Raw genomic sequence first — 21,006 nt, forward strand, 5'->3', positions numbered from 1 at the left:
GATAAACAGCTTAAGGGCCACCCGATACGAGTCTACCTCTCACCCTCATTCCTCCCCCAACAACTAGATGTTTGAATGATGAGATGTGAAACGTTAATTCTTGTGCACATATAACTATGTAAAACTTCAAATAAAACATTAACTTACTAAGCAGAAACTTAATGACATATAATCTTATATCAGGATTATACTTTAAAATATGGTCCTTTTTATGAAAACTAGTACTCAGTGTGGAAATTATATTAAAAAAATGGCAAGACCCTTCTATTCATTAAAAATATGACACAATAGACTGTCTTCTATTTTAGTGCAAAAGAAATTTCATGCTTCGGAGACAAAGACCAAATACTACATATATGACATAACAAATACATCTTTCTTTAAAAGTTTAAAATGAAAACATTTACGGAGGAAAGAAAGGGTTTTATGAATAATTTTACAGGAATGGCCTATGTGCACCCACATGAAGATAAGGATGGCAAAATGTTCTTACAGCATCCTACATTGGGGACACATAAAACTGTGAGCGGCTAAGTTAATGATACACAAGAGTATCTCAGAACTGAAAATCTGACCACTATTAATTAATCAGGGGAAAGGTGACTGAAAGAAAATGGAAGGCACTGTAAACTACCTGGGTCTACGTCAGGCATTTTCTCATTAGAGCCCTGAATTTCTTCAAAGTGGACTGTATCACTTCCACCGAGATCAATCCTGCATCTCTCTCTGGCTATTCATGCCTCTTCGTGCTAAGAGCCAACAAAGCAGTAGAGGCATCCCAAGAGAAGGCCAGCCTATACTCACCCAACAAATAAAATGAGAAGGTAAATCATGAACCTTATCATAGCTGAGGGAAGCCAAAACATAAGACAGAGAAGTGTCAGTCACAGATTAACCTCCCATGTGCCTTCAACAAATTTTACTATTTCAATATCTGTGCAGAGGCTGACTCCCAACACTAATATGTAAGGTCCCCTTTCCAGGGAACATTCCAGGCTGACATTTGTTGGTTGTCCAGACCAAGCTGAAAAGCCTGCTGCTATTGGGGGTAGATGTCAAGGTCCTTGTCCTCTGAAGAGGTCTCACAGAGCAGGTGTGGTTATTCTCACCTCTCCTCTGCTCTCAAGCACTTGGTTCGTGTCTTATTAAGGCACTCACCAAGTTGTACAATTAATATTTGTACAATTGTCTGCATTCCCATTAGATTATGAGAAAACAGGTATAATTCTTTTGGGGTGCATCTCTAGAATAATTCTTGAAAGAGCTGATCAATGCTTCGTAAGTGGTGAGCAGTAGGGTGTTCTTTTGTTCATTTATTTCCCTTAAGTTAAAAATGAAGATGAGCCCTGGCTGGTGTAGCTCAGTGGATTGAGCATGGGTCTGAGAACTAAAGGGTCATCAGTTTGATTCCCAGGCAGGGCACATGCCTGGGTTGTGGGCCAGGTCCCCAGCAGGGAGCTAGCGAGAGGCAACCACACACTGATGTTTCTCTCCCTTTCTCCCTTTCTTCCCCTCTCTCTGAAAATAAATAAATGAAATCTTAAAAAAATAAACATGAAAAGAGTAGAAGGACATTAATTCAAACAATAAAAGTATTTTAATTTTTCACAATTATAATATCCTTATTGGCTTTCTGCAGAAATCTACACATTTTTTTAGATTATGATAAACCATTTCACAAGATGGTGGGCTGTAAGAGGTCAGAAATAATTTTCTCTTCCCTAACATAATGCTTGATGATCTCATAGATTCTCAATAAAAGCCTGTTGATTAATGATTATTCTATTAACAGCAGCTAAATATTGATGATTCTCTCATTTTTCCCCTGTCACTCATTATACCTTTTTTAAAAGAAGAAGCTGATTTTAAAAGTTCAGTCTCTTTCTCCTTCAGTGAACAAGAGCTTTATCTAAGATGTACCAACACGGGGGATGGGCAGGGGGAACTGCAGGGGCATTCGCTCAGGCCCAGAGCCTGGAAGAAGAGACCACATAACACAGAGCTAAATTTTAAAAAGAGCTACCATTTTGTCAGCAGCCGCCGGCCTTCGGAGCCTAGAAGCCACAAATCAGTGCTGGGTATTGACTCTCTAAAAGCTCGATCAAGGGAAATTTTAACAGAAGAGCCATTTCAGAAATGAGATAATTAATGGTGACTTGAAGAAAGTAGAAATAATTGGCAAAAAAATCTTTTCCCATTGCTCCCTGATTTGCTGCGTGACTTCAAGATGTCTGAGCAACTTCTCTGTGCCTTACTTTCCTTAACTATGAAGCTACTGGGGGGAAAAAACCACTAAACCCCATTAACTTTCAATAATTCTAATAGGATTAAGTTCAATATTTCTGCATTTCATGACCCTGAAAGTCCACAGCAGGTGATTAGCATACTGAAAATAATACTATAGCATCCTCCTTGTGCAAATAAACCATCAATCATGCATATTTAGGATTGCTATCTCCCTCATTAACTATTCTGGGGCACTGAAAATAAGTAACTTTTGTCATTTTGTGGACTCTGACAGGCTGATGCCTTGACACACTTCTGCTTCTAATCTTCCAGAACTCTCAAGCTGAAAACGGCTTTCAAACAGGGATTTCCTGGGTACCACAAGCACTGACATCAAAGCCTTCAGTTCAAGTGTCACATCTTCTCTCCCACTCCCCTGATGTCTCTGTCTGGCCTGCCACACTGAACGAAATGCCCTCTTTATCTCAAAGAAGTGCAGACTGCTATGAGAAGAAGTCTGGAGAGGCAGGTTATTGGTTGCAATCGTTTGAAAGATTCTAATAATTGCAGCTAGGGATCCATCCTCTTGTGTCATGTAAGTTAGAAAATGGGTCAGACATAATGCATTTGGTTAAGTGTCTAAACTGAAAAGGTGCTATTTTATTTTAAATGGCATAGTCTTTACAAAGGCTAAGGTTACTGGTGCAATGCTCTCTCATTTTAAAACGTATCAGGAACATGCCCTCTGAGGGTCAGGCTTTCATTTGCTGATGTTAATTCTCAGCTGCCTGCTCCCCGTCCTTCATTGTACCCTGTGTCTTAGCTGGGCACGCTCCTGATTCCCTGCTATATCCAGACGGTCCATGTAAATAGTGTTTATGTTAAGGAAATCATGTTCAGTGTGACTGGAGCACACAGAAACTGATGTTGTTGTCACTTTAGATTAAGCTCTTATTTTAGTAAAAGAGGCAATTGGAGCAGGCAGCTGAGTGGCCGAATGAAATATTCAGCTCATTTCATTTAGAGCTGCCCTGTTTCCATTGTTCATGCTGGCAAGGCTGGTTAACCCTGCTGGTGCCGGCCCAGCAGCAGCCCCCACTCAGTCACACATCTACACTCAGGCTTCCTCCAGCTAACATTTTCCAAGTCATCCATCCACACTCCTCAAAGCAATCAGGTGAACGCTGTAGGAACGGTCATCCCTGAATGCATCTTTGTGAACTCCTGTTCATTTGTAAGCCTAAACAGATCATTTAAAAAGGGTTTGTCTGCATGTATGCAAATTAGGTTTAAATCTCCAGGTTCAAGTGGAAGATAGGTAAGCACAGAGATGCTTGCAACAGAGTGTTTTTGTCCTGGTAGTTAAAATGTGAAATGTAAAATGTATTTACCGAAGGAAGATGTTGGGCTTCATTCCTTGAAGCATTGTAAGTGCTGCCCTGTGATGAGTTATTTAAAACACAGGTAGGTACACACTAAAGCAAATATACTAGTTACACCAAATTTTGTTTGAAAATTTCCACTTGAAAGGACTTATGTACAGAGAAGAGAACCTTAACAAGACTTTGCAATTACCTTCCTAGGGGTGCCAATGACTCGCTGCGTCCTGACCATGTTTCAGAACTGGAGGCACCTGCGCAGACTGTCCTCTACCACTGCAACATTCGAGTCCATTTTGACCAGAAGTTGTTCTGACTTACGAGGCTTTCTCTTTCCCTCCCTTCCTCCTCCCCCTCCCTGTCTTCTTCCTTCTTCCTTCCTTTTTCACCCCCCACTTGGACAAGTTAAACCAGAATAGGTAGTTCAGGTAAATGATAAAGCGAATAATAGTTCCATATATCAAATCTATGGTTAAATGAAGGACTTTTAGCAGCTTTTCACCCATAAGAAAATGCTTCGTAGAATAAATGATTTCATCACCTCAAGACCCTGAGAAGGTGGTAACTCTTCTTAGCTACAGCTTACAAATATTATTAATGTCCATACAAATATTGTTATGGAAATGCATTCAATTCCAAACACATAACAAGTGACAATTATATATGAGGCTCTATGCTAAGTTAACAATGACTTTTACCTTGAAAAATATCTAAATATTTAATAAGTATTACTTCTGTGGGTCCAGATTTTGTGGAAACCCAAAGCTTATGTACTATTAGAATAAAAACATTTCTAATTTAACATGAAAGTAAATATTTACTCACAGGGAAAAAATCCAATAAATTACTACTTTAAAACTCTGTGATATATCACAAACATCACAAAATCTGAGGAAAAGCATACTGTTCATATTAATTAGCTCTCCGATCACACCTCTCTACAGGTATCAGGTATCTGGCGAATGTGTCCATAGGACATTATGGCCTCTGGTTCCCCACCCATGTGTCACAGTGCTCTAGTGAACTGGCAAAGTGCAAAGCCATCAATAGATTGCTATACATACGAGTGTCTGCAAGCAACACAACTATATCACCCACTTAATTTAAAATCACCATATCCCCAGTTTGATTCCCCCTTTGGTAGAATATCTCCCCCATACACACCAAAACAAACCTATAGCTTCTCCAAAGCCAGCGCAAAACAGAAAAGGAATGGGGAAAGGTTGAGGTAGAGGCAGTGGTCATACATGATTGCAATTAATTTTTTTTAAATAGCTCACTTTGCAAATTTTACAAAGTATGTGATCAATTGAATATATTACCTACAGCTTCTCCCCAAACCTGGGAAAGAGAGAAGGGTCCTAAAACTTCCTTTTACCTCGGATGAAATGATTTACTACTTTGCTAGTTGAAGAATTTTTAATAACAAATATCAGATATTTGTCAATAATCATGCTTATCAGTATCTATTAAAATAATTTCTTTTAAGATACAGTGATTCCAAATGGTAATTCACAATAATTGAAGAATTCAGTGAAAAAGAAAAAAGAATGATGTTTGGAGCAAACTCTGGTCTTGAAATTAGAAAACTGTTAGTACTAATTTTCTAAAAAGGAAAAAACAGAACTTCAGTATCTGAAGTATAAACAACAGGTAAAATTAAACATTTTTTTAATTGCCATACATTTTAGCAGCTAAATAAAGCCAAGATAATGGTTGAAAAGGGCAGTCTGAGTTAGCCACTGGCAGAAGAACTATGGAAGTGTGCATTTTCCAAAGACCCACGGAAATAAATGAGAGAAGAAAGGAATTCCAAAGTTATTTTTGAGGGAATTTTCTCCTGTGACATCTCTCAGCCAGAAATCACAATCTCATAGCACATTATCTCTAAAAATGACATATAGCTATGTTTGTTGTATACATAGGTATAGCCTATTTGTCAACTAAACAAAATATTAAGTCAAATATTCTACATACCAGTAATGTAAGAAATTTTTTATATTTTTGAAGTAAGGTTTTATATTTAGTGTATTCATTTGAATTGCATTTGATTATGCATTAGAAAGACACCAATTCTTTGTGCCATACTGACTAAAAACTTTCCATCGAACTGTCAGCTCTCAGGAAATCCGGCCATGACACAAAAGCATGCTGGGACTGTTGTTATACGCACGTGCTTTGTGCGAATAGATGTTTACAATTTTATATTAAAGATGGAATAAGCATTAAAAAAAAGAAACCTAACCCATAATTCAGCATACTCATGAAAGTAGCTGAATTTATCCAAGTTATAATAGACTTCCCAAATCATTCAGTAAGAGTGTAAAGAAAAAATTGGTCTTGGATTTAGGAATCAAATTCCAGTTGAAACTTCCAACACATATGGCCCAGTCTCCCAAGCAGGTGACATGCCATGTTTATTAGCTTTTTAAATGTCCATATCTTTCCATTTTGTTTATTTTCCCTGTTCCTCCTTCTCTTCTTTCTGGAAACCATAGGAACTGGGTGGCCTTGCAAATGAAATGTGAATTATTATAAAATAGAGTTTGTAAGTTTGAGAGGGAAGGTTAAGGAAGAATTAAGACATTTTGAAGTGTTGCTGAGCAACAGCAAAGCTATAACCAAAGCACAAACCTCCCAAAGTTTGTAGAAACAGATGTTAATGAACAGAACCAATTATAGCCAACTCAAAGTCAACAACAGGGAATATTCAAAGTCATTCCAATACGTACCCCAACAGACCAAATTTGGACCTGCCAAGTCTAGTTTCCTGTTTCACTTCTCTGGTCTATTAATTCAAATAGACAAAATGCTTTATTGCAATAGTGTTGTTACCCCAGCTCTATCCCAAAATACCATTGGCAATGGAAAGTAAAGCCACCCATGAACCCCACACACACCACACACACGGGCACATGCATTTTGCTGTAACTACCAGGGGTTAAAATAAAGTATACAGGAGAACTGAAACTTATTATCCAATAAAACACTTAACAAAGCCTAATGAAAAAAATGACTTTTAAATGTCATTGTCAAAAACACAGGTTGGCACAGTATGTCCTGTAATCCAGATCCAGCTCATGGCTTGTGAAATAGGAACGGCTTAATGAATTAACATTTACAATCACTTTGAGGACACAGAACATTAACTTTGAACTACAATTAAGTGAAATGTCTCCCCCACAAAAAGAATTCAATGTTTCTCATTATTAGACTTCTATTATGACAAATGACAAATTTACTCAATTATTAGTATTACATTTTGAACTATGTCAATAAAAATTTTGTGGAAAAAAATTTTCTCTCTTAAAGTAATTTTACACAAAGCCTCAGTTTTATCTCCTAGCCTTGAAAGCCTGAATATTTATATCTGGTCTTTATCAGAACCAAAATTGCTAATACTTGGCCTAAAACTATCTAATCTAAAAAATGGTCTTAGCTCCACCTATTTCTAGCTTTTATAATATATGTATATATGCATACATTTGGACTGCATGACATAACTACTTACAAAAAAGATTTACAACTATCTTCTAATGCTTCCTCAATCATTACCACGAGAGTAATAAAATGAAAAGGAGGTACCGGTTTTGCCCAATAATTTAGTTTAAAAATTATAATGCCCAATGCTAGTGGAAGTAGACAAGAGAACTCATTTATAAATTAATTGTAGCAGTGTTTTTTTAAATTTTTATTTAGTTATTTTTCAAGTACAGTTTTCTGTTTATTTCTCCCATCCCAGCCCACCCTGCCCCATGCACCCCACCTCCCTCCCATTTCCACCCCCCTTAGTTGTTGTCCATGTGTCCTTTATACTTGTTTCTCTAAATCCCTCCCATTTTTCCCCTTAAATTCCCTCCCCCTCCCCTCTGGTCGCTGTCCCCTTGTTCTCTGTTTCAGTGTCTTTGTTTTTATTTTGCTTGCTTGTCTGTTTTGTTGTTTGGCTTCCTGTTAAAGGTGAGATCATATGGTATTTGTCTTTCACCACCTGGCTTATTTCACTCAGCATAATGCCTTCCAGTTCTATCCATGCTGTTGCAAAGGGTAGTAGCTCCTTCTTTCTCTCTGCTGCATAGAATTCCATTGTGTATATGTACCACAATTTTTTGATCCACTCATTTACTGACGGGCACCTAGGTTGCTTCCAGCTCTTGGCTATTGTGAACTGTGCTGCTATCAACATTGTGGTGCATAGGTTCTTTGAAATTGATGTTTTGGGGTTCTTAGGATATAATCCTGGCAGTGGAATTGCTGGATCAAAAGGCAGGTTAATTTTTATTTTTCTGAGAAAATTCCATACTGTTTTCCATAATGGTTGTACCAGTCTGCAATCCCACCAACAGTGAACTAAGGTCCCCTTTTCCCCACAACCTGTCCAACATTTGTTGTTGGCTGTTTTGTTTATGATAGCCATTCTGACTGCTATAAAGTGGTATCTCATTATGGTTTTGATTTGCATCTCTCTGATAGCTAGTGATATTGAGCATCTCTTCATGTGTCTCTGGATCTTCTGTATGCCCTCCTGTAGCAGTGTTTTATGGCATAATCTACCTGGAAAGCAATTTGGTTACAGATAGCAAAATCCATTAAAATACGTATACACTGTGATACAGTAAATCCACTTTTGTAAATTCAAAAATATGAAACATACACACAAAGATGTTCAATAAACTGTTAGTTACAATAGTGACCTGCCCCTGCCACTTTTTTTTCTGTTATTAGCCCTCCATTCACCAAGCTGTCGGAACAAGAAATCTTGGAACTATCCTTCCCCTCACAACAGCACAGCCAATAATTCCTCCCCCTTAGTCTTCCACATTTTTTTTCAGCTCTACAGTTACTATCTTGGTTTAAGAACTTGTCATTTCTCTTCTGGATTGTCACAATATCATCTTGGGGATGGATCTGCAAAGTGAGGCCTAAGCTAATGCAACTTAGGGGTCCTTTCAAAGAAAAAGAATATAAAACCGCAAATCCAAAATTTGTCACCATTGCCAACATTGAGAGAAACATAACAGAGAGATAGTAGTATAGAAAGAAAAGGTACTCACAGCTGATTGCAGTTAATGACTTACACTTTTTTCAAATTTTATAAAAGCAAATGACCATGAGAACACATTTTAGAGTCCCTATCAAATACTGTTAGAGGCTGATGCAAGCCAAGCATCATTTATTTAACCTTTATTATAGCTTCTTGGTACATATATATTAGAGATAGATAACCAGATATCTATCTATCTATCTATCTATCTATCTATCAATCATCTATCTGTCTCCTTACCAAAAGAAACCTTAGTTCCTAAAGTCTCTAATTTCTAAGCCATCCAGCCAATCATATTGCTTAAGATTAATTTTTCCAAAATAAAATTCTAAACATATTCCTTCCCTACTTGAAAACTTTCTTGCCAGTAGGATAATTGGCACTAATCCTTCCATGATATCACCTCCACCTACTACTCCAACCTCATTTTCTGTCCTCACAGACATGTTACATTATTTACAGTTCCCATATGATGCTATTTCAATCCTCCCATACCTTAGCAGATGTTCTCTCCTCAAACTAAAATGTATTTTCTTCTCTTTTCTGCCTAACAGATTTCTTCACGTATTTCTATCTCAACTTACCTAATAAAGCTTTCCCAGACCTAATGAGAGTTGACAGCAAGCTCTTTGGCTCACAGGCCTCTGGTACTGCACTCATCACCTATTACAGGAACTCATTCACTGTCTATCTCCCCGATCGTTTAAAAGTTCCTTCAGGGCAGAAACCTTGTCCTAGCCCTCCTTATTTCCCAAGTGTCTGCAATAAGTAAGTGCTCAGAAATCCTCAACTGAACAAATGAATAAAAAAGGAGGAGAGAAAAACATACCAAAAGGTTAGTTTTACTGCTTTTACTTGTTGGTTTTGTTAGCAACTTTTTACTCTTGTTTAAAAACATTTTTTGTTATGTGGCTATATTTGTTTATAATGGGAAATCTAATTTACAATAAAATATTTCTTTGAGGCTTACTCTGATTTTCATTAGATCTGGTATCTAATTCTCAAAACTCTGCACACCTGTGCTAGGCTTATTTACATTGCCAACAGTCTACAGTACTTGGTATTATGTTTAGATCCCTGTACACAATTAGGTAAATAAATATCATTAGTGCAGCTTCATTAAAGTGTATTTTTCTTAAATATTTCTCAGTATACATATTTCTTGGTAAGTGTGCATCTATTAGAATTTTGGCAAAAAAACAATCTTGTAATGGACTTATTTCTGTAGGTATATATTTCAGGCACTAACTGAAAAAATAATAATTTTTTTGCCATCTGGAATAAAACAGATGAATACCATAAGACTCAAATTATGTTCATGTACACAAATCCACTTTTCTGAATCACTTGTAATTTTGATCTCCCACTAGGATGCAATAAAAATTGTTTTAAAAGGGAAAATATCCAAAATAATCTGATAATTCTCCTAAACACAATCCTCATGGAAGTTGAATATATATTATTCTTTTTTTTTAGTAGAGCTATCATTATCATTATCCAGTAAATGCTTGCAGAAACTTTATAGCAGAGAATTTCCCCTTTTTCTTTTGCATGATTTAAAAATGTTGTTTTACAACACACTGTTTAAATACGCCATACGTGAAGCAGACCACATACATATGGCATATGCAGATATGACTACAAGTCAAGAGCATCAAAAATGCAAACCACAGGACATAGAAATAACACCACCAAACTCAAGTTGACACCATTTTAGTAGTTTCTGACCTGTGTGTTTCCTGGTATAATCTATACCACTAGTTCTAGCGGAGGGGTTAATGGTGCACAATGGTATTAGATTGGAGCTGTCCCCAAACAAGTTCCTATTTCTCCTTTGTGTCAGGAGAGTTAGTCTGAGCTGATGCAATGGCACAATCTATAACTGAGTCAGAGTTCCTTTCCTAAGCTGACCCATGCCTCACCCAGCCTGGCTTGTTGTTTAAAGGAAACACAGCATTCCTTTCATTGCATTCAAAAGTTGCCTGAGATGAAGTGAGTGGTGCAGAAAGAACACAAGCCCCTAAGAGTCACCCAGTTATGCTCCAGAATCCCAGCAATGGTATTTCAAGGTCTATGTGACAATGAAGCCAGTGAGCTTCTTTCAACCCTGGTGTTATCATTTGAAAGGTATCCTCCCAAAATTCATATTTTTGAAGTGTCAATATCTCAGAATGAATATTTTAAAATAGGGTCATTGCATATACAATTAGCTAAGAAGAGACCATCGATGCGAGACCTAATCCAATATGGCATCCTTCTTAAAAAAAAAAAGAAAAAAGAAATTTGGAGATGGAGACAGACACTCACAGAAGAAGATGATGTAAAGACTCAGAGAAAATGTCATCGACAAGCCAAAAAGAAGGGCTGGGACAAGTTCTCACAGCCCTCAGAAGGAACCAGCCCTTTGACCCCCCGATTTCAGATGTCTGTTCTCCAGGACTGCAAGACAATAAATGTCTGTTGTTTAAGACACCCTGTTTATGGCAGTTCTAGCAAAGACGTCTGGTTTCCTCATATGTCAAATTCTCAACATAAAAGATTCAGGACTATTATAAAAATTAAAAATCACATGGTAGGTACTCAAAAGAGGACAGGCAATATTTTTTAGCCATAAAGAAATATGACATTTGCAGTATTTTATTTCATTTCCTTGAATTGTGCTTCTTTCTTTTAGCCAAGAAACAGGTATAGCATCCCTCAAAAGCTTGGTACCCCATACATACAATTAGAAGTTAGCAATCTCACAATGTCGCCACATGGTTAAAGGGAGAATCTAAATATGGAGAATGTAAATATAATTTATATTTATCTACAGAAGAATAAAGTTACATTTCTTGCACACTCAATGTTTAAACAAAGACATACCTGCCACATGTGGGGAGGCTTGTCCAGGACTTCTAAGGATCCTCTTGAAATATGTCTTTAGTCTGTAGACTGATTAAAAAACCTGTAAGAGAATGGAGAGATAAGTCATTTAGAGGCAGATTCCTGGCATGTGGAGTCCAGGCTAACTCTTTTTAAAATTTAGTTACTTGGGGAAATACCCGTAGATGGTGATAAGCTGAACACAGTAGAATATGGCACATCTGCAGTACTACAAAATCCTTAAATTCTACCTCGACAGGTAAAAAGCCAAGAGTAGAAAAAAAGAAAACAGAATGAATTTTTCTTAAGGTCTCTTTTTTATTTAATTGTTTTTTTTTCTTTTTAATGCATATATTGAGGCAACATTGGTTAACAAAATGACATGGTTTAAGGTGTACAATTTTATAATACACTATCTGTATATGGTATTGTGTGTTCATCACCCAAAGTCCAGTCTCCTTCCATCACCATTTATCCCCCTTTTACCCTCTTTTACCTCCCCCAACCCTCCTTTCCTCTGGTAATCACCATACTATTGTGTCTATGACAGAGTTTTGTTTTGTTTTGTTTTGTTTTGTTTTGTTTTGTTTTGTTTTGTTTTGTTTCTGCTTAATCCCGTTCCCTTTTCCACCCAGGCCCCCAACCCCTATCCCCTCTGACAGCTGATAGTCTGTTCTCAGTGTCTATGAGTCTGTCTCTATTTGCTTGTTAGTTTATTTTGTTCATTAGATTCCACATATAAGTGAAATCATGTGGCACTTGTGTTTCTCTGACTGGCTTATTTCACTTACAATAATACTCCCTAGGTCTATCCAGGCTGTTGTCAAGAATAAGATGTCCTTCTTTTTTACAGTGAGTAATTTTCCACTGTGTAAATGTACCACGGCTTTCATATTCACTCATCTACTGATGGGTACTTCAGCTGCTCACAAATCTTGGCTATTGCAAATAATGCTGCAATGAACATAGGGATGCATGTATTCTTCTGAATTAGTGTTTTGGAATTTTTCAGATATATTCCCAGAGGTGGAATCACTGGGTCATAAGGCAGTTCCATCTTTTCATGCTTTGAGGTAACACCATGTTGCTTTTGAAATCAAATGCTCCAAATCACAGAACACATAGAAAGGAAGAGGCACAATAGGAAATTCAAGGTTCCTAGAAATTTGGAATTATAAAAAGCATTAAATCCATTTCTAGTGAAAGAAGAAAAATAAATCCAGGTGAGGGCATAGACTGTCAAGGGGTGCTACTCTCGAAAGCGCATTCGAGGTGACATTTAAGCAGGATCGGGGCAATTAGGCAGAGTCAGAGGGAGGAGCTTTCCTGGCAGAGGGGATGGCAAGGACAGCAGTGCCCCCTTATCCGAGGTTTCATTACCCATGGTCTCAGTTACCTGCAGTCCAAAAATATTTAATAAAAATTTTCAGAAATAATTCATCAGTTTTAAATTGCATGCTGTCCTGAGTACCTCACTTTATTTCATCATGCAGGCACTGTATCATCTCACATCATCATCAGAAGGACAAGTAAAGTACAATAAGATGTTTTGAGAGAGAGCTAGAATAGTCACATAACTTTTGGTAGAGTATACTGTTAGAACTGTTCTATTTTTGTCATTCATTTTTGTTGTTACTCTCCTACTGTGCTTAATTAATAAATAAAACTTTATACATGGAAAAACATAGCATGTATAGGGTTTGGTTGCAGGCTTCCACATGGGGGGTTGGAATGCACCCCTGTGGATAAGGGAGAACTGCTGTGTCAAGGCTCTGCAGTGAGAGCTTGCCAAGAATGTCCATGAACAGTAAGAGACCCCCGTGGCTGCAGACAGCACGATGCATGTGAGGGAAGAGTAGGGAATGAACATGGTTGGAAAGGGCCACAGGAAGGCTTTGGACTTTAATCTAAAGCCTAATAGAGGGTTCTATTCCAACTAAGCATTTTTGTTTGAGAGCACTGTAGATTCATATGCAGTTATGAGATATTAATACAGAGAGAGCCTGTGTATCTTTATCCACTTTCCCCAAGATGTAATATCTTGCAAAGCTATAGTACCAGATCAAAACCAAGACAATGACATGGATAGAGTCAAGACACAGAACATTTCCATCACCATAATTATCCTTCATGTTGCCTTTTTATAGCCATGCCCAATTCTCTCTTACCCACCTCTTCTTTACTGGAGGACTGGGTGAAAAAGGTGAAGGGACAAAGAAGTACAAACTGGTAGTTATAAAACAGTCAAGGGGATATAAAGTACAGTGTAGTGAGTATAGTCCAATAATACTGTGCTAACTATGTACGGTGCCAAGCGTGTACTTGGAAATATTCACTGGACGTTTTGTAAAGTATATAATTGTTTAACTACCATGCTGTATACCCAAAACTAACACAAAATAATATTCAATGTAAACTGAAATTGAACAATAAAATTTAAGAAAACCTGGAAGCCATTAATCTATTAACAATTTCTATAACTGTCATTTCAAGATTATATAAATGAAATAATACATTCAACCTAAGGATCTTGATATTCCTCCAGGTTGGTGAGTGTATTGATAGTTCACTCATTTTTACTGCTGAGTCATGTTTTACGGTATGAATTGTTTAACCAGCCACTCACTGATGGACACTTCGAGATTTCCATTTTGGGGTTATGATGAACAAAACTGTTACAGACATTCATATACAGTTTTTTGTATAAAAGTATAAGTTTTCCTTTCTCTGGGATAAATGCCAAGGAGTACAATTTCTGGGTTGCGTGGTAGTAGTATGTTACATTTTCTTTAAAAACCTGCCTAACTGTCTTGCAGCATGGCTGTACCATTTTACATCCCCTCTCCCCAGCAAGGCTTAAGTGAGCCAGTTTCTGCACATCCTTGCCGCAGGTTGGTGGTACCACTATGTCTCATTTTAGCCATTCTGCTGTTCTATAATAATGAATAGATGCCAAATTTCTTCTCATGTACTTATTTCATATCTCTGGTATCCTTTCTGAGGATATATTACTTCATGCTTTTTGTCTATTTTCTATTAGATTTATTGTTTTACTATAGAGTTTTTTAAAGTTTATATTCTTTTTTTCTCGGTTCAGTTTTCTCACTTTTTATTGTTTAAATTATTTTATTGTTGTTCAAGTACAGTTGTCTGCATTTACTCCCCACCACTCCTCCCCACTCCAGCCTCCTCACCTCCCTCCCCTAATCCCACCCCCACTTGGTTTTGTCCATGCGCCCTTTATAGTTGTTCCTGAAATCTTTTCCCCCCCCTCTCTCCCTGTTGTCCCCTTCCACCTCCCCTTCGGTTACTGTCAGATTGTTCATTTCAGTCTCTCTGGTTATAGTTTGTTTGTTTGTTTGTTTGTTTGTTTGTTTGTTTTGTTGATTAGGTTCCATTTAAAGACAGTTTATATTCTTAATACTAGTCTTCTGTCAAATACATGGTTTGCACATATTTACTTCCAGTCTGTAACTTGTCTTCTCAACCTCCTAAAAAGTGTTTAATTTTTACAACGTTTTTTAATTTGATAAAGTTTTCAATTTTGGTAAATTAATCATTAAAAAATAATTAATTTTTTAATCATTGAAAAAGATTAAAAAATCTTTTTAATCATTTTTCCTTTCATGGGTAATGTTTTTGGTACAATGACAAAAATGTTTTGCTTACCCCAAGATCTTAAAGATTTCTATTTTATTCATAAAAGTTTTAGAGCTTTAAGTTTTACAGTTAGGTTCAGGACATATTTTGAGTTCATTGTTGTATAAGAAGTAAAATTGTAGTCAAGCCTGGTTTTTGCTGATGGGTGTCTAATTGCTCCAATATCATGTGTTGAAAAGGCCACATTTCGTCCTTTGAATTAGTTTTGCATCTTTGACAAAAATCAGTCAGGTACATAGTCAGCTTGGGGTTCTTTGTTCTATCCCATTGACATACGTGTCTATGCCTCTGCCTGCGTCACACAGTCTTGATGAATGTAGCTGTACAATAAATCTTGAAGCTGGGTAGATTAATTTCTCCCACTTTATCTTTCTGCCTTCCCATATACATTTAGAATAATCTTGCCTATATCTACAAAAAAAAACATCTCACTGGAATCTTGATAGCAATTGTACTAAACCTGTATATCAGTTTGGGGAGAAGTACAATCTTTGCTATGCTAAACCTTCCAATCCATGAAAATGACATATTTATTTATTTAGGTCTCCATCAGTATTATGTGGCTTTCATCATACTAGTCATATATATATATATATATTATTAAATTTATACTTAAGTCTTTGATTTTTTAAGTGACTATAAATGGTACTATATTTTCAATTTTGGTGTCCAGCTATTTATTGCTAATATACATGAATATAATTAATTTTTGCATATTTACCTTATATCCTACTACTTGCTGAATTCACTAATAAGTGAAAAACTAATAAGTTTGGCAATTTTTTTAAGTTCCTTGGGATTTTCTATATAAGTAATCATGTAACCTGCAAAGAGGAAAAGTTTCATTGCTTCCTTTCTTATCTCTCTGTTTTTAACCAATTTTTCTTATCTTTGCACTGGCTAGACTACACTGAGTAACAGTGCTGAGGGCAGACATTCTTGACCTTGTTTCTGATCTGAGAGGAAAGAATTCAGTCTTACATCATTAAAATTAATGTTAGTTGTAGTTTTTATGTGTTTTTTATAGATGATCTATGTCAAGTTGAGGAAGTTCTCTGTTCCTATTTTTCTGAGGGTTTTTGTCATAAATGGGTGTTAAACTTTGTCATTTTTTCCGCATGAATGAGTAGGATCATGTGCTGTTTCTCTTTTAGCCTGTTAACTTGGGGATTCACAGTGATAGGATTTTTATGAGTTGAACCCTGGAATGACCCCCAACTGGTTCTGGTGTATAATTTTTTATATGTTATGAATTCTATTTGCTAATATCTTGCTAAGGACTTTTGTGTCTGTATTTATGAAGGATATTAGTCTTCAGTTTTGTTGGGGTTTTTTTTTTGTTCTGTCTTTGGTTGTGATATCTAGGTAATACTACTTTCATAAAATAGATGATTTTCTAGATTATGTTGTATAGAAGTGGCATTACTTCTTTAAATGTTTGTTGGAATTCTCTAGTGAAACCACCCGGGATTGGGTATTTATATTTTGGAAGTTTTTAAATTACAGATTCAATTTCCTTAATAGTCATAAGGCTATTCAAATTACCTATTTAATATTGAGTGAGTTGTGGTACTTTGTGCCTTTTGAGGAGTTAGTCCAACTCATCTAAACTGTTGAATACATGCATGTGCAGTTGTTTAAAGCATTCCCACAATACCCTTTTCATGTCTGCAGGGTCTGCAGTGATAAATACTTTCTCATTCCTAATATCAGTAATTTGTATCTTTTCTCTTTTTTTGACATCTTGCTAAAGATTTGTCAATTTTATAAATCTTTGCAAATAATTAAATTTAACAAATCAATTGTTTTTCTCTTTTCAATGGTATTGGCTTTTGTTCTTCTTATTCCCTTCCTTCTGCTGCCTTTGGGTATATTCAGCTGTATTTTCTCTGGGTTCTTGAAATGGAAGCTTACATGATCGATTTGAGACTTTTTAAAATGTATTCTTTTAATGCTATAAACTTCCCTTCAAGCATTTCTTTATCTGTGATCCTCAAACTTGGATGTCGTATTTTTATTTTCACTCAATGCAGTGCATTTTTACATCCCTCGAGGCTTCCTTTTGACCCATGGATTATTTATAGTATGTGCTGCTTAGTTTCCAAGTGTTCAGAGATTTTCCCATTATCCTTCTGTTATTGATTTCTAATTTGATTTCATGGTGATCAAAAAATACATTCCATATGGCTTTAATCCTTCCATGTTTGTTGATATGTGTTTTCTGGTCCCACACAGAGTCTGTCTTAGTACAAGTTCAATGCCACATGAAAGGAATATACATCCTGCTGCTATTAGATGAAGTGTCAATTAGAGTCTGTTGGTTACAGATGTTGAATTTTCCATATCTTTGCAGAGTTCGCATCTAGTTTTCTATCCATTGATGAATAGGGGTGTTGAAATTTTCAGCTATATTTATGAACTTCTCTATTTCTCTTTTTACATCTGTCATTTTTTTTGCCTCATGTATTTTGCTGCTCAGTAATTTAGTGCATAGACACTTAGAATCTCCATCCTTTTTGATGGAGCCATTCTTTGACCATATATAATATTCTGCTCTGTCACTGTGATTTTATTTACTTCAAAATCTAATGTGCCTGATATTAATATAGCAATTCCTTCCTTCTTTTTATTAATGTTTGGACAATACATCTTTATCTATCCTTGTACTCTCAATGTATCTGCATCATTATAATTGAAGAGAGTTTCTTATAGATAGACTATACTTGGATCCTACTTTTTAATATACTCTAACAACATCTTTTAATTGTTGTATTTAGACCACTTACATTTAATGTAATTAGTGATATTTTAGGGCTTAAATCTGCAATTTGCTTGTGTCTTCTATTTTTCATTTCTGATTTCTGTTTCCTAACTACACATAATATTTTTTTGTAATTCAATCTTGGTTTATTACAGTGTTTTTGAGTGATTCTTTGAATAGCTTTTTTAGTGGTTGCTTTGGGAAACACATTATATATATATATATGAATTATCATGGTCTGCTGGTGTCATCAGTTTATTAGTTTGAGTGAAGTTGTCATGAATCATGCCCTATTGAATATTTCTGCAAATTGGTGAGATGAGTAAACCAAAAGTGTAAACATCAGAATAAATGTAGCTATGTGAGATGTTCTTTCTGTTTTCCCCCAAACTCTCCTGTTTTCCCCTATCTAAAGCATGCAGTTATATCTCCACTAAAAAGATAACTGAGAAATTAACTGAGATAAGTGAGGGGGGAAACCTGACTGATTTGAAACATCAAGATTTCTGTCATTTAATGTACACTATATTGGATAGACAACTTTAAAGATAATGTCTAAAACATGTCTTTTTTAATGCATTAAAGTAAGTAGAAATCTTTAAAGTCTTTGAAGTCTGGACAAAATGTCCCCTTTATTTTATCAAGGATATGTACTATCGACAATTCATAATCTGTTAAAATTAAGAATAGGCTCAACAATGACCTAGGCTATTGTTCACTATTTAGGAAAATACATTTTAGAGAGATGAAGTTAACTTATACAAGGTCCCAGGCAAGTAAGTAACAGCGGTGAGCCTAGAACCAAGGTCTGATGTTACTGAACTGCACAATGAGGAATAAAAAAATATTAATTTTTCATCTAAAGTACCAATGATCTGCATGAAAATGCAGAGTTTCATTTCCTTAAAGAAGGGAAAATAAAAACATGGCAGATGGAATATCATCACTCATCCACACTGGAATCTAACCAGGACACCAGGGTTTAAACTTACCCACTTGCCAAAAGTATCAATTGATAACAAATAAATGGCCCAACCATGGATATGATTGTAGACACTGACCCACAGGAGGTTCCAAAAATGAAATTTTGAGTGTTAGCATGTTCTTTTACACTATGTATCTATGAGTTTTCCCATCTTTTCAGGTTACCGCAGAATGGCAAGTTGGAAGGACACTGGCTTGTTTTCCACATTATGAAATTTTTACTTACTTTAAATGTAAAAAACACTTGAGTGTGTGCAAAAGGAACTGTCCTCAGTTCCCAAAATATATTTTATACTCCCTGATTCCTTTTATAAAAGATCAAACCTCTAGCTTGTTGCCCTGAGTGACAGACTTCTCCTTTTAGTTATGCATCTTCTATGATCCAAACTGCAGAAAAAATTCTTGCTCTATATCTCCCATTTATATTCACAGTCAGATACTATAATTAAATAATAGAGTTTCATTTACTTGGGCTCAAAGCCATTATTTTTTTTTCTTATTTATACTCATATCTTTTCTCTGAAATGTATCCCAGTATTATTATTATCCTTGAGCACACGAATATGCAGATTTGTGAAACTATAATGAGGTCTCCCTATCCTTTTTAGCATAAATTTTGCTTTGATTATATGCCTAAATCACCTCTACTTGGATGCTTTCTACATTTAAACAAATATCTGATCTTTCTGGAAAAAAAATCATCTTTTAACAGCTAACCTCCTGACCAAGTCCATATACTATGTTTACTCTAGAAAAAAAATTCGGTTCAGGAGCTAACTTGGGTTCCTTGACCTGATGCTAGAAGAGAGTAAATGTGTGGGATTCTACACCAAAGTGAGAATTCCAATGCCCTTCCATTCCAGCTTAGCAGGCTGCCTGAAGACAGAACACCATTCAACATCATGTATAGAGAGATCCATCTACCTGCCTCTCAACCAGTGATGCCATATGTGGTGAGGGGCAGGGCAAGAAGGAGGGAAGGTGCTAAACCTTCCAACAGGAATTACTATCTGCCTGAAAAAGGAAAAACTGAGCTGTACAGCTGTCACTGTGTCCAACTCTTTAACCAGACAGAATTTCCACACTCCTAACTTCCTCTTTTTTACAAGAGAAGAAGGCTGCAGAATCTGTATTCACATGCCCTATGTTGTGTTCTCGCCACATAGCTATGAAACTCCCCTGTCAACAGAGCATACACCCTGGCCTTTTCCTTGCTCTCAGGATCTCTACTCCAAATCCCCAGCACACTGAAAGCGGTGATCTCAGAGGCATGCATGTAGCTGATGCAAATTATATGTCTTTGTTTGCCTCCTGAAGACGGGATGGGAAAGGAAAAGAAGTGTAAAAGTTCCAAAGTGACAGCTAAAACCAAAACAGCTAATGTATGCTATGACATTGTTCCCCAGTTTGCTATGTTAGTGCCCATTGCTAATTTAGAAGATACTTTGTCATTTAGCTTATTGAAAAGCAAATTAGATATACCCGTTTACTCACGTTTATGTACCAAAGTTGAAATTATACTTTATCAGTTAAAAATCAGTAGATGAGTAGACCAAATACCTTCATCATACACCATGAGCTGTGAATGGGATGATAAACTATAAATCCATTTTTCATCACTTATAGCCACCTTTTGACATAAAAAGTATCATTCCCCTTACCAGCCATAGCACCATCATAGGTTAGATATAAACTAAGATAACTGACATCTAGCTTGGATAAGATAGCATACAATATTTTAATGCTTTTTACAACACAAAGCCAGTACTCCTGGTTACAAGCAAAAATCATAGGGAAACACCCAATTCTATATTCTAAAAACAAAAACTGATTCCAAATTAACCCCTCAGCTGACACATTAAAGACTGAATGGATAAAGACGGTAAGAACTACATACCAATCAGTGGGTTTCACCCTACAGCTCTTAGCCTGAGCTGAAAGCGCAGAGTGAAACAGTATTCAGCCCACCTCTTCAAATAGAATGAAATTCCTGGTCCTCATATTAGTGTCATAGAAACTTCAACCTATTTCTCAGTACTAAGTCAAATTAAATATATTGTTGAACACTGTCTGTAAAGTACTTTGTTAGA

The 21,006-nt window shown here is 36.2% G+C and overlaps 1 protein-coding gene across 6 annotated transcripts in view; it reads right to left on the minus strand.

The window, feature by feature from the left end:
* SOX5 (SRY-box transcription factor 5) overlaps positions 1-21,006 on the minus strand; it is a 929,786-nt gene that overhangs the window by 773,043 nt on the left and 135,737 nt on the right. For all 6 annotated transcript variants that reach the window (XM_037144816.2, XM_053661997.1, XM_037144815.2 and 3 more), the window contains one exon: positions 11,512-11,593. The gene's annotated coding sequence lies outside the window, so the exon portion shown is untranslated. The remainder of the gene's footprint in view (positions 1-11,511; positions 11,594-21,006) is intronic.

The sequence above is a fragment of the Artibeus jamaicensis genome, unplaced genomic scaffold (genome assembly GCF_021234435.1).
Source record: "Artibeus jamaicensis isolate MK-2021 breed Jamaican fruit bat unplaced genomic scaffold, CSHL_Jam_final contig_233, whole genome shotgun sequence".
In the NCBI taxonomy this organism is placed as follows: Eukaryota; Metazoa; Chordata; class Mammalia; order Chiroptera; family Phyllostomidae; genus Artibeus; species Artibeus jamaicensis.